Raw genomic sequence first — 13,197 nt, 5'->3', positions numbered from 1 at the left:
AGTGCTAACACAAAATCTATCCTATGAGGTTGATGTTCACTATTACTGTTGGCTGGAAACTTAAACACAATGTATTTCAAAGAATAATGCTTTGACAAATTAGGAACATTTTCAGTGTTGATTCTGATGACTGTTCCAATACAATGGTTTCTTAGTCCTGAGAAATAACAGAGAAGTCTCCAGCAGACCTAATCAGACACACCAGAAGAAGAGAATAAGAAAAACAGATAGGGTAGGTAAGACTGTAAGGAATTGTTTTCTGTTACAAGTGGGAAAGAATGATCTTTCAGCACTTTTTTGTTTTACAAATTCCTGTAAATGGTTTTTTCTTCATTACAAAAAAAGAGAACAAAAACAAATGTCAAAACCATGGAAGCTGTTGACTTTCTGTTAATTCCATTCACAGCTCCCACGCAACAAAAAATTATTAGCAATGTCAAAACTTAACAGCTTTCTATTAAGATAATAACTGGTTGAAACTGGAGGGTACTTGAGGGGCATGCTAGATACTGATGTTTCTTACATCTTCCAGCAGAAACTTTGGAAATCTGCAGATTTTCCCACTAGCCTGACTATTCTGAAACTTGTGAAACCTCCAGAATACAACTGAACTCAAACCTTTTTGCTGTTTCACTGGAGATCTTGATACATTGAAGGTCTTAGACAAGTTCACTACACTAAGGATTGTGAAGCTGCTGCTACACCAGAAGAGAGTCAGTCCTGGAAGTCCTAAGCTGAATGTGAGGGTGTTTAAACTTCTTAATAGTTCTCCAAAACATTTAGCATCATAAAAGTGGAATGTTTCCTTCTGAACAACCCTAACCTCTGTGGCTGAACAACAGTTTTCAAGCAAATTAAAGGTAGGTGATGTACCACAATATTGAGTCTTACATGGTACTTACATAGTGTTTCCTCTCCAGCCATCTATGACTTTGTATCCTTAATTAGAGCCAAGAGGAAAGATTTGTGCAGTGAAACACTTGATGGCAAGGATCCCATGTCACTGTAGGATGATATTACTTCTAGTCTGATATTGCAGGCTGAATCCTTAATAAAGTTTGGTGTAATTAGATGTGCTCAAGGAATGTATTTTCTGGCTTTGCTGTATTCATAAGAAAGTTAGTTCCTGCACTCCAAGATATCTCAATAATGTGAACAAAAGATCACTGTGAATCAAACAGATGACTGGGTAATTCAGTTTAAAAACATATTTTGAGCCTAGCTAGAAACCTGTTAGAGAAGCACATAGGCTGTCAGAGATCCTAAAGCAGTCAGCTATACTTGAAAGCTCCAGAAACTTTTATCACTTTATTGAAAATAGACTTTTATGTAAATAAAATCAAAGCAGAAGCATTTCATCTTACACATATATCTGCACTGAAGAAGACCTGAAGATATTAAATACCTCTAACTTATTGATTTACTTTACGATAACAACAACAACAAAAAAACAATTTAGAGTAATTTACTTTCAAATTCAGACCATAGTATAACAATGTAATTTGCAAAGCACATGTCTGTACTATAGGGTAAACCACTAAAATACCCAAGTTAGGAGGCTATTCCACCTCTTTATTCAACAAAATACATGACTCTTTCCTCAGACATCACCTCACTACATTTGTCCAGATACTTTAAGGACCAAAAATCAATAATCTTATCTCCAGACACAATGAGAATTATTTATAAAATAATCCTTCCCTGATATTATAACTTTGCAGTCTTGCATTGTTGCCTTCAGAAATCAAGGTCTGAGTTCTGTTTCCATTAGAATGTCAAGATTTGTTGCATTTCTCTTGTTAACTTACAAAATATAAACCAACCTTTTCTAAAAACTTCATCTCAAACACTTTTCTTAAAATAAATTCTCTACAAATAAGATGATGGTTTAGTCTTGTTTATTTCTATTTTATATTTTGAGTGTTTTAAGATAACAGATCCACCTGTAATTAAGCTACACCTAATTTTGTTTCCTATTTCAAATACGTATTTTAGGAAATGAAATTTAAATGGTTATAAGAATATGTGTTTGATAACTTTCCCCCCTACCACTAATTATTCCTGAGCTAGTCTTATAATTTGGCAACAGTTAATGACTATTTACTTCAGTTCCTGGAAACTAATGGAATTAGTCCTTCTAGAAACTTAAAAACTATTACTAACAAGTTAAGCAAGTGGTTGAATCATAGAATGGTTAATGCTGGGAGGGGCCTTAAAGATCATATAGTTCAGAGGCTGCTGCTGTGGGGAGGGAAACATGGGCAGCACTGGAAAAAAACAGCATGGATTTACCAAGGGCAAATCATGCCAAACTATTCTGGATCTTCTACTGACATGGAGAGAACAGTGAATGTTTCTTATCTCATTTTCAGAAATGCATTCAACATTGTTTCCCAACACCTTCTCATGGACAAACTGGCAAGATGCAGATAGGATGGTAATCTGAGATGTGGGCAGGATACTGGCTAACAGGTCCCACTCAGATAATGCTTTTCAATGGCTTTTACTTATTCTGGCAGCCTGTCACAAGTGGTATTCCCCAGGGGTCAGTACTGAACCCCATACTGTTCAATTTATTCCTAAATTACATGGGTGATGGAATTGAAAGCTCCCTCATCGAATTAGGTAATGACACCCAGCTGGGTCATTGAGGTAGACACATCAGAAGGAAAAGCCATCTTACAGAGAGACCTGAAAGGCTGAAAAGTGGACTACTAAGAACAGTATGAAGTTTAAAAAAGCTGCAAAATCTTGCACTTCAGACAGAATAACCAAGTAGCCCAGTACAGGCTGGCATCCCTGTGGTTGGGGAGCAACCTTTTTTAAAGGAACCTGGGGGTTCCAGTGGACAAACTGAACAAAAGTCAGAAGTGTGTTGGTGCAAAAAAGGCAATTTGGATCCTGGGGTATTATCTGCAGATATAGAGATGTGGTCATCTCACTCTACTCAGGGCTTGTTAGGCTGTACTTTGGGTGCTGTACCCAGTTCTGGTCCCCACAATTCAAGAAAGTTGTGGACAGAGTGTAGAGGATGAAAGGAGGGCCAAAAATACAGCTGGAGAGCCTGCCTGATGAGGAAAGACTGAAGAACTTAGATCTCTTCTCCCTGATGAAAACTCAGGTGGGGACCTCATTACAGTGTTCAAGTACTTAAAAGGTGCCTACAAAGAGTACGGAGACTCTCTTTTCACAAGGAGTCACATACTGAAGACAAGGAACAATGGGTACAGGTTGCAACAGAGGAGGTTTTATTTTGGCATAGGGGAGAACTTTTGTAAAGTAATACTAGTCATTCACTACAGCAAGTTCCCCAAAGACGTGGTGGAGTCTCTACCAATGGAAGTTTTAAAGATGTGATTGGACAGAATGACAATCTCATCTAGACTTCCTTTCTCATGAAAAGTTGGATCAGATCATCTTTTAGGGTCCCATTCCAACTTGGAATATTCTATGATTCTGTGATTCAATATAACTAAAAAAATTACTCCATTTGGAAGTAACTTTCTTTCTTTCTCCCATATACAGAGAATATGAACTGACCTATAAAAAATTAGGCTTCCCAAAAGCCATTTGAACAAATTTTTGCTTGGAATGAAGAAATCAAATTCAAAAGTAGGACACAGGGATTATTTTTAACTTGTCCCATTATATCCTGTGTATGGAAGAGATAAGATCTTAATATAATGAGGTGAAATATGTGTACGTTTCTAGTGTTAATATTTATTAATATTCTTGCATCTGTGTTAATATTCAATTTCATATTGTATCATTTCAATATCTATTTTTATTTTATTTAAATGTTTTAATAGAAAGCACATAAAATTGAAATACAAAACTCATATATACTCTTTCTCTGAATAGTAAATAATAATGTTTAAGCTCTTTAAATGCCCTGTGGACTATTATCAGTATGTGAGGAAACATGAAGGTATGATTTTCTGGCACAAACATTCAATGCTGTAAACTTGAGGGAAATGTGTTTTTTTTGTAAATAAGCTTTGTTTTGAAACAAAGTAAATATGCTGAAAATCACTTCAGTGCAACATGAACTACAAGCTGAACTACCCTAGATATAGAAATAACAATGGAAAAGTTTTGTTTCAAGCGGAAGGAACATTGCTGAGCACTGTGTACCTCTACACATAACTTATGACTCAATTCCTTATCTTCTCTCTTGTTCACACACACACACACATTTCTACCTTTTTTTAGGTTTTCTAGAACAGAGTATAAGGGCATACAAAATAGTCTGCTACACAGTAACATTTACCATAAATTCTCTCTCAGCCTTTCACAATTTGCAGGTTAGGAATTTCCTGGGTCAAAATAGCATATTTTTTATGCAAGAAGACTTAGTGGATTATTTTTAGTAGTCTTCCTGTTACTTTTTCATTTCTTGTACATTTTAACTATGAAGTCTCCTCTAGCAGTAGCTTCCACAACTCCAAGAACTCCTTTTACTCATTTTAAACTTGCCTTATTGGTATTTATTTTATTTTCCCCTTGCTTTTGAATGGACAACATGTACCTTCAACATACAGCAATGATACCAAAGAATCCACTTATTTACTCCCTATTTTAAATATTTTTTATTTATTCTTTTCTGTAACGATGATCATAGGCAAGTAAAAATATGAAACTAGGACAGAGTAAAGATCCTGCCATTATTTGTGCATTCAAACTTCAGTCTGAAAGAAGTATGATCAATCTCTGCAACTGTACTAGAGGTCTTAATGCCAAATATAGATCTGCTACATAAAAAATGGATATGAACTATGCACATGAAAAGCTGAAAATAAGTAGAAAGTTTTCATTCCATGACAGCTTTTTGAAATTATCTTCCAAGAAGTGCAGACAGAAATAAAAAACCAAGCAACCAAACAAAACTAACACCTTTTAAAAGAAAAAATCAATGATTGTGAAAGGTATGAGATGATGTAATGCCTAACATATGAGAGGAGTAAAAATATTCTAGCTGTGCATTACAGTCTTGTAAATATTTTAAATCAGGGGCTATTTTGTTATGTTAATTTGATATAATCTGCATTATTATTATTGTTATTACTGTTGCTACAAATAATCTGGTGTTAGTCTGCTTCTGTATCACTAAAAATTCATGATCCCTGAGGCTACTGAAAGATAAAGACACATTTGTAGAGATGTTCAAATTGTAATTGCCTATAAAAGAATTGCTTTCATTTGCAAGTAAATGAAAGATTTCACCTTTCAGGTAGGTCAATTTGACATCTCTTATGAACATTAAACTCAGTTACAGAGAAAGAAAAAAAACCCCAGTAAATACAACAGAGTGATAAAAGGTGTTCTTGAATGTTATGCAAGACATAAAAAGGATCAAAAAAGTACTTTGAGCCTGTATTTTGTTTGCTAAAATATCCTCGGATTTAGTCCAAACATACTCTTTAATGGTTTTTGTGGGAGGAAAAATCAGCACTGGCTTATAGCCTTTGCTGCCAACTTTGAGCCTGAAGGAAATTTTTACAGCTGAGTTATAAACCCCTAAATATCGGCATTTATAATGGCAAGGTTGACAGACCTTTAATTTCAACACTAGCCAGTGTCAGTATAATAATTTGAAAAAGATAATAATTTCACTGAGGTCAAATTCAAGTTAAAAAAAATGTGCCTGGATCTTGCTAGCCCACAAGTGTACAAATAGATCCTTAATTGGAACCTCACCTAATTTAGGACTGCCTAAAAAAATATGATACTTTGATTTTTTAACTATATCATTATTCCCAAATATTTCCATGTCCTGACATTTTCTGGCCAGACTATAGTCAAAATCCTGAATGTGTTTTTTATGTAATCTTGACTGCTTGGCTTTGGATCTCCAACTATTTTTTCTTCTGCTTCCTCTCTGTATAAATAAAGCATATGGTAATTTATTGAGTAATTAGGAGTTATAAAACATGTAAGTCACACACACATTTAGTCATAAAAACACCCTCTTCTTTACTACATCATGTGGCATAATCTTATTGATGTTACTGCCATTTTTCCTTCTACAGCTCCCACACAACTTTTTAGTTTCCCGCTCATTTCATCACCTCCAGGTTAGCTAGCCTGAAAGCATCTTGGGTGAGGCAATGCTGTGTCTGGCTTTTGAAGAACTGTAATACCCTTCTGAATGGTGGCAGAAATAACAAATAAAATTCTTACTAATAACGTTTATACCCTTCAGATAAAGGCTTGTTCCCACAGCCAAGATTCAAAGATTTCCTAGCTGTCCCTAACTATAGGTAACATTCTTCTCTGTCTACAAAATAAAATCCTAAAATCCCACACCTATGTTCCTCTTTGAGTGCCTTTGTGCATTTTTATAGGGAATAAATGATTTTTTCTTTTTAAGGATCGCAGTGCACTCATTAGGAATGACATATTTCTGTTGGGCTGCCTTGATGATACCTGTCTCAGATACGAAAAGGTAAAATGCAGAAAAATCTTTTTATTATAAATAACCCAAATGCACAAAGTCCAAATATTTATATGAAGCATATGTCAGTAAATGAAACAATATCTCTCCTAGTCTACTTATACAAAGATCTGTAGTCAAGAACTATTGTTCTATCTGAGAGATTATTAGTTCACAATACAAGAAATTTGAATGATGGAAACACCTATCGTTGCTGTTAAAATTCGTTTTCCCTTTGCCCTTGTTTTAGGTTTTGATTTTCTTATCCTAGTTCTGGATTTTGTTGTTATTTTTTTTCGGCTTTTGTTTGTTTGTTTAGAGGGGGAGGCAGCTCTTTTCTTTTTTCCTTTCCCCTTCCTTTCACTTTCCTTTCTCTTCCCAACCCTTCCCAAACCTTCCCTGGAAGTTTTCTTTCTAATTCAAATCTTTCTTTAAAGAAACAGATATTTTATAGTCATACTGCATCTGGATGCTTATCAAACCTTTCTTTAAAAGTTTTTCAACATTCAAAGAGATCAGAAGACAATAAAATTAGTAAGACTCCCTGCCTTTATAACATTACTAAGTCATTCTGCTTTGATGCCTTTAGGGAAGGTATCCAGTTTGAAAAAACTAAAATGCATAGCAGCTTCTTAAACAATTTGTCAGTTGTATTTATTGGTATTGTTTAATGTTTTTTTACTACTTTTTTAGTGAGGGTTTCTTTTAGTTGTACTGTATGTGAAAAAAGACACATAAGTTTTTCATCAACGTTGCTTTATATGGTTTAGAATAGATCTAGATTTCAATCAAGTCAGATGGAACTAGAAATAGTATACCAGAATTTGCTTATGCTGGCTTTGACTAGTAGTAAGAAAATCAGACAGCAAAATAAGAATCTGGAATAGAACAAAACTTGAGAGTTAGGGTACATATCTCCTGGAATGTATCCACTGCTGTGGTTGGAGAACAAAAAGTTAGATTCTTTTGCTTCGAGACAACTACCTCCAAAGTCTATATGATTTAAGTGAATGTTTAAGGAATATAACAAATTCTTCAATGGTGCAAACCTAAACAGTTGAAATTGATGGACCCATGTAAATTTAAGGCACTGTGAAATTTCATTCTTAAGAATATTTTTTCTAAGACTGTGTTCATTGTGTTTCTAATCTTCCAATAACATACTGTTGAGAATTGCAAAAACATTCTATAAGTCCTAAACCCCCAAGTTTCAGTTATCTATTTATTTATTTCACTATTCAAGGTAACTTTGGAAAAATGTGTTGTATAAATAGAAATTGAATATCAAAGGAGATTATGAAAAAGCAAGGACAAAGTTATTGACCAAAAAATTGTTCTCTCAAGCTTAAGCTTCTTCTGAATGAATGGGTTAAGGAAGTCATATATGTATGTCTTTGCCTTAGACCCAGGGACAGGTAAAAATACACAGTCAAACCATTTTAACTTTCAGCAATTTTATTTTTATAACAGGACTATTTTTAGCATGACAAAAAAACCCAAACAACAACAAAACCAAAACCAAAAATATCCTTTAAAAGGTTTTAGGAAGCTTCTACGACATTATGAACTTGTATGAAGTGTACACATTCTCTACATAATGAACAGATACACCTGCTCAAACAGCACATATTTTTAAGATGAGAGACTTGTCAGTATGTAGCAAAATGTGGTTAAGAATCAGTTATTGTTACTCATAAACAATAAAGCCAATCTGATTTTCTTTTATCTTCTGTGGTACTATATTCTCATTTAGAAAATGTCTATTCTGCAGTTTGTTCCTGGCTTTCTTTCCATTCCTTGCTCACATTCCATGGCATTTGAATGAAACACGCCCCCCACCAAACAGTCAAACAAAACCCACAAATAATCAGATGACAAATATCTATGCGTTCTTATTTGGAGTAGCTTAATTAGCTTAATATTGTTTCTAGCTGAGAGCTTATCTATCTGGAAAAATGGAACATGTGAGTTGAATTGTTCCTTGTCAAGGTCAACTTTTTTCACTATAAACCCATTCGAAGTAAGAAAAAGTAAAATAAACTAAATACATATCTTGTAATTTGCTTACAGTTATTTATACCTTTAACTGGTGCCAATGGATTTATTCCATCTTGCAAAAATCTTGCAGGAAAATATATGTACTGATGATAGTCTTAGCAAGAGTAAATATGAGGAAACAGTGGTCACTTTGTTCCTCAAAGAACACTACTGCTATATCCCTAGTCAATACTGGGCAATTTCTATTTCTTTCATGAGTACTAAACGCACTTTGAGGAAAGGAAAAAATATTCATAAAATTCCTGCTGAAAGTGGAAACTGCATTAAGCAAAAACCTGCATGATCTTTTTAAGCATTTTCCAAAGTGTAAGATTTCTTCTCACTAGGACAAATAAATACAGACTTTAATTTAAAAACACTTCAAGTACCCTAACTGTTGACTTGTACTGTCTCTATAGCAGCTGTTCAAACCTAAATAACTTATTCAATTGCATGTAGCATCTCAGCTTTGAGAATATAACCTTCAATTTCAATCTAAAACTTTAATATTTTCATTGTTATTTAATACAGTCCTTTTGTGACACATAATACTACATGGGATTCAATTAATGAAATTTAAAATGAAATAGAATATTATGATTTTTTTTCAATACATAGAAGATGACAGTGCTTTGGAGGGACAAAGATATCTTTAACATGTTCAGGTTCAGACAAACTACATGTACTTTAAGCATAATAGTTTCTACATGAGTGGTATGTCAAAGATTTCAGCTGTGGGCTCCACATACTTTGACTATGCAGTGTAAGAACAGTGAAGTAGCCTTTGACAGCTTGCTTGTTTAGAATGACCATTTATGTTTCCAAAGCTGGTCCTAAATGGTAACAGGATTCCTCATGTTCTATGGCAGTGCTTAGGTTTCTATACCACTATAAGCTGAACAGAAAGATGAAGGCTAGAAGTGAAGATACCTAGTTATTATGAGACATATTGTTTACTATTCAGTGTTTGTACTTTTTCTGTTTATGTTTTTAAGCTGATAAAGACATGTCCAATCTACTTACTGAAGTGATCTTTGGATACTTAAATTCAAGTAAAGCTCTTCAATGTCTACTCTCAGCTCCTTAGATGCACCAGAAATTAGCAGTCAACTCTCTTCAGAGTAATTCCTGGCTTATTCTCTTTCCCACTAATGCTGTCTGGCAAATTGCTAGCTGGCTGAAGCCTGAACTGTGCCAGCAAACATAGTGGGCAATGCTAATCCTTGTTTCTTCTTAATTTATGGGTAAGACATAGCTAAAGAAAGCTGTGGTAATGTTTTTTATTTGTGTAAGATGACTTCAAACTCATGTCCTAGGAAACCAGATCTTTCATGTATCCAAATATTTTCTGTCTTCTAAGAAAACAAGTCATTGACATTTCAAGAAAACACTTCAGTCATATTTATTTGGTATATTAAAACCATCAGAGATTCTGATTTATTGTTGTATTTCGAATTGAGTGCAGCTTTCATGTAAGAGTTAGTAAGCAAAAACACCTCAAACAAGCTAAAATTACAGTCTAGTGGGAATTTCTTTTCCTCTTTTTAATCTTTGGAAAACAGACTCAGGGTAGAACTGCGTAGAAGCAACTAATCCCAAAGAGTGTGCTAGGAAGACTTGCAGAAGATTTTCTGGCTGCAATCTGCTTTTTGTTCAAACTACATGAAAATCTGCTATCACTGCTATGGACCCTCAAGGGCTTTGAGACATACATAAGGGAACACCTATTCCTGAGGGACTTCAAATCTCAATACCCAAATAACAGTATGTGAGTATTCATCACATCTTTGCAGTCAAAATATATATGACAAGTTTTCTAAGCTGCATTCTATGAAAAAACAACTGATCATTTGTTACATTTGTTTTTCTTTTCCAGGCAAAAGGTGAAAACAACAATAAAAGCTTTATTCTGTGGGAAAATAAAATACAACGTAGTTAGAAGTGTAATTCTTTAAATTTCTTTCCAAATATGCTTATCTTTTTGGATCACATTTAAAAAATAAATTAAGACTTCACTACTGATCTGTATGCCTATAGATCCCATCTCTAAATATCTCTGTTAAGCTTTTCCTTATATGAAGGTTTGAAAGAGAGAAATTTCTAAAGAAGTCAGTTTTGAATTATTTTGCCTGTTAGCTACAAATGTATGCTCACTTGTATTCACATGAATACTGCCAGAGATTTAGTAACTGGTGATAGCAGAACATCTTTAGTGCCAAAAAAAAAAAAGAGAGAGGTTTCTTTGCCAACGTAAATCAGAAAGGGTCACATCTTCCACTTCTATGAGTCATTGTAACTCAGTTAAAGTCAATGAATCTTAAGCACATTTTATAAAAGTGGGACCTCATCCAGCTTGTTTTTCATTTCTTTGAAAGAAGAAGCCCTTCAAAGTAAGGAAAAGAAAAAACCAAACACACTTGTAAATAATCAATTAAAAAAAAAACCCAAAAAATAAAGAGACAAAAAAAAAACCCAACAACTTTTTAGTGTTTCCTTGAGTACAGGATACTTTTACAGCATGTTTGATAGCCAATTGAACATAAAATTTAAGCAGTAAATTTATACATTGAATTTACTTTAAAACAGGCGTATAAACTTCTCTGCTGAATAAAATCAAAGGAATGGAGTGCTTATTTCAACCAACGGTATGATTACTGTCTTCTTATAAGTAAGAGACATTTATACATTATGATCTAGAGACCTAGGAGGTCTTTTGTTGAGGTTTGGTTTCAAGTAAGAGATTTTTTTTTTTTTAATTTGTGTAATGTCATATCTGAAAGCAATTAATCAGTGAAATATTTGCTGTGAAAGTAATTATTGAGCTCAAAGGAATGCCTCTAACTTAGACATTTAGAATGAGATCTTATTTGAACTCATAGTGTGGTATCAAGATCCCCGTTACACTTAGTTGTAATTATTTATATGTCACTGGTTGGTCATTTACATTTGTAGTTTGTAGCTGATCAAAAATCTGATTCACCTTTGCACACCAAATGACAGCCAAAGGCATTACTCAGATTAATATATAATTAACTGAGAATGAAATTAAAAGAAAACAGGCTCTTTCATCTATACCTGGGACTGTATCACACGGGCTTACTACTGGGATTTTTGCTATTTATGAGATAATAAGACCTCATGAAATTTGAGAAACCCAATATATGCATTTCCCCCCCCACTTCTATCTTGTGCGCTATTGTTTATTTCAAATAACTAATATAATAAATATATTATGGTAAATTTAGAGCCATATATTTATATAAAGTCAGATTTGAAGCTGATTTTATCAAGATTATGATAAAGCAGTAAAAATAGAGGAAAAAATATTAACTTGTCTAATATGTAGTAGAAATTTATGCAGCCACAAGCTGTCTTTAATAAATGTTAATTGATTACAATTTGTATTTTTGGTCTTCTTCCCAGAGACTCCAAGCTATTAATCTGACTTAAACACAGCCAGAATACTGCAACAATTTTTAGTCACTAAAAGCCTTAGGGGAAATTCAAATCTGTTAGAATAAATGTGATAGCTTTATCCACCTTCAAGTAGGGAGTAAGGCAGAGAAAGGAAAGGAAAAACAAAAAAAGAAAACAAAACAAAAAGTACTGTTTATATTTACTGAATTTTAATGAAAACCTGATGAGAATATATGTTGTGTACGGTGCTGCTAATGTAGAGCTGGCTGCAACCTATTCTGTGAGTAAAGGGATGTCTATGATTCTATTCTATCAGACAAATAGGTAGCCACCTGTGGTAATTATTGAAGATTTTATTATATGCAGTATTCATATATAATATTGAAGATATTTTTAAACCCTATTGAGTCAATATCAAATTTCCAAATGTCCTTCTTGGTTTGCAGTCTTTGGTATCTTTTGTAGTCTGGAGATCTCTGAAGTAACCAAGTACCTAGTTCTAATCTCATACACCTTCTTTTGCATACACAGCTGTAGAAGGTTGTCAGTGGTGATGGTATCACCTATGTAAGCATCTCAGAGTTCTTCCTTTTCAGCAATAATTTTCTCTCTTTCCTCTTTACTGGCTTTTAACTGATGCTATATATTTTACAGCATCTTTGTCTAACCTAAGTTTTTATGCCTCAGGGTTCTCAAACTTCAAAAAGGCAAGGAATTATTAATAATAATATTGATAATAAAACAATAACAACTGTAACCATTATAATAATAATAATACTCTGAGTTTATCAAAAGGGGGGTGGGTTTTTGTTGGGGTTTGTTTGTTTGTTGAATTGCCTTTTTTTTAATTAGTCCATAAGTTATTTATGAAATTAGGAAACAGCTGAAAAAAAAGAAATCTACCTGAAATACTGACTTTGTTCAAGGGATGTCATGGTGCTATTAACACTAACGTTACAAACCTGAAATTTTTCTTTGGGAAACAATGTCTCAACTTGTATGATCTAAATTGCCCTGTACAGCAGTGAAAAAGTCCCCGTCAGGCCCTTTGCCTATCCAAGGGTCCCTGTTGCCCTGGGCCATTGGTAGGACTGGGTGTGTAGGGGTGTCACGCCAGGTTAGAATAGTAGACATGTTAACTCTTCTCATTGAAGTCCTCTCACCACAACTGCATGTTTTGCCTCATCAATAGCCATCATAAGCAACCTTCAGACAGCAAAAGGAAGTCATAGACTATTAGAGTTATTAAGGTTGAAAACGACAACCTTTAACCCAGCACTATCAATTTAAACACCAGCTCAGAATGGACA

The sequence above is a fragment of the Empidonax traillii genome, unplaced genomic scaffold (genome assembly GCF_003031625.1).
Source record: "Empidonax traillii isolate 1590-97213 ecotype Southwest subspecies unplaced genomic scaffold, ASM303162v1 scaffold772:size299382, whole genome shotgun sequence".
Classification (NCBI taxonomy): domain Eukaryota; kingdom Metazoa; phylum Chordata; class Aves; order Passeriformes; family Tyrannidae; genus Empidonax; species Empidonax traillii.
Note: the sequence above shows the minus strand (reverse complement) of the source record.